General features: G+C 38.8%; 1 pseudogene; it reads right to left on the bottom strand.

Moving 5' to 3' along the window:
• Positions 1-509: 509 nt before the first annotated feature.
• On the bottom strand, positions 510-772 carry LOC119043351 (cytochrome c oxidase subunit 6B1-like; annotated as a pseudogene).
• Positions 773-2,360: the final 1,588 nt, after the last annotated feature.

The raw sequence follows: 2,360 nt of genomic DNA, 5'->3' as shown, positions 1-2,360 counted from the left end.
AATTGAGGTTTCTCCTAGTGAAAAAAACTCTCCTACTAAGCATCAGTACATGAATTGTAGAAAACACTGCCTTATTTTCATACTTGATGCCTTGTATTCATATTCACGTTTTTCTGTGCAAGTGTTTTTTACTTTAAAAAGTGATAAAACAAGAACTCCAGTATTCATATCATTCCTTCCTTAGTATGAAGAACCAGATATATGAAGAGCAAGCTGAAAACAAGACAATCATATGATTATTCCAAATTATAGATATTTAAAGATGAAAGTACAGTATTATTCAATGGAGCTTTCTGAGAATGGGGGTTAATTTTTTTATCTTAAGACAGATTTGTGTTTTTTGAAAACCTTAGTTTTTCAAAGAAGTTTTTTTCTTTTTGTACTTTTCCAACAAATATTTATTATTAGCTAATCCATGACTCAAAATCATAGGGTGGGATGTACCCAGGTCCCCCCTCACCTTCCTGGGAGAAGGATGTTGGACAGAGGACAGATTGGGTATAGTCAGTTCACATCTTCCCAGAGAATGTGCCTTCTGCCCAGTGGTCATCCCAAGCCAAGACCCAGGATATAGGGCAAAGGGACTTGTACACATGCTGGTACCATTTGCACATGGAGACATCACCAACTTTAGTCATCATTGCCTTATATCACAGCTGTGGAAGTCCAGGTAGTTCTGCCAACATTTCTTGGTCTGGTTCTAGTTGAAGAAGTCACTAGCAAAAGGGGCAGACTGGTAATTCTTGATTTTGGTCTTGATGTCTTCTGCCATGCTTCTGACCCTTAAAGATGCTCCTGAAGCTTCTTGCAGCTCAGTGTGACCCTCAGCAAAGACCTAAACAGGTTTTATTTTGATTTGAAATTTCCAAGGACAGTTTAACCACAGGGATGCATACACATCTAAGTAGACAATTTTACTTAAGAATTAAGCAGGAGATGTTTTTGCCCAGTGTCCTCTGTATATACATGCATGTGTTTGTGTGTGTATTTAGTATCACAGTTATGTCTAATGCCCTGCACTAAGATCAAAGATAGAGACCTACTACATGCTCTTTGAGAAACATCCAAAGAAACATGTACTCCACATTTTCTTCAGGTAAGTCCCTAATATGATGGGAAAGATGGTGTGCTTGAGAACCTGTCAGAGTAGGCTGTCACTGCAGAGCAGTGACTTACTAGCTACAGGAAGTCATGAAATTATGTCATTCCTCCTCACCCACTGTCCTAACATACAGCATGATGGCCCTTAACACAAAACATGGAAAGGTTAATGATTCCATCCTACAGTACAAGTTTGGCATCAATAGGACAACCTGAATCCCATTGGGCAGTCAGTCTTCTAGAGAGCTCTGAAGAGATGGAAAAAAAAGACAGTCCATTTAAAAATGTATTTATTGAATTTATTGGGGTGACATTGGTTAATAAAATTATTTAGGTTTCAGATGTATAATTCCATAATATATTGTCTATACTTAATACAGTATGTCCACCACCCCAGGTCAAGTTTCCTTTTAGCACCATTCATCCACTTTTTACCCTCATCTAACTTTGAGGCAGTGCATTTTTTTAACTGCTAGGTTGATATCCAGATCTACCTGCTTCAAATACGAGGAGAAGGAAGATAAGAGCCACCTAGAACCAAAAGGAGAAACAATACTAAAGACCACCTCTCACTCCTGCAGACAGGTGAGATGCCAAACAAGGCCTGATGTTCAGACAGAGTCCTATTATCACATGACATTCTGATTCCAAGTTACATTTTAGAAAGAGGACACTGAATTGTTAAAACTTTTGATATAATGTAAATCTAGGTTCAAACATTGACCAAATGTCTTAACCTCTATATTTTCTTTTTTAAAATGAGGATGGTGTCATATTTCTTCAAGGGTTTTATGGGAATTAATTAAAACTATAAATGTATGTAAAAACACCTAGTACATTATATGTAATTAATTAATGGTCATTATCTTGGTGCTGGAGATAAGGAACTGGTTATCTTGGGTGTAAAAACTTCTCCATACTCCGGGATGTTAAACATAATAGTTAATTATTGTTCAGATGCTCATGGGTTGACTGGCCTGACTCATGCCTCTGTGATCAACTGTGGGTTGGCTGGGGGGTGGCAAGTCCAGGTGGTCTTACTCAGAGTGCTGGGGTGAAGGGTTTATCTCCAGGTGCCTCTCATCCCTTGCAGGTTGGTCTGGGTTTGCTCTTGTGTCAGTGCTCTGCAACTCCAAGCAAGAGAGAAAGTGCTCATAGCTATTTGAAGCTCAGAACTACCACGACATCATATCCCCCACTTTCTATTGGCTAAAGCAAGTCAACCTGATTCAAAAGGAGGGGAAATAGGTACCACCTTT

This window comes from Artibeus jamaicensis, unplaced genomic scaffold (genome assembly GCF_021234435.1).
Source record: "Artibeus jamaicensis isolate MK-2021 breed Jamaican fruit bat unplaced genomic scaffold, CSHL_Jam_final scaffold_369, whole genome shotgun sequence".
NCBI lineage: Eukaryota > Metazoa > Chordata > Mammalia > Chiroptera > Phyllostomidae > Artibeus > Artibeus jamaicensis.
The sequence above is the reverse complement of the archived record's forward strand: the minus strand, read 5'-3'. Positions and strand labels throughout refer to the sequence as shown.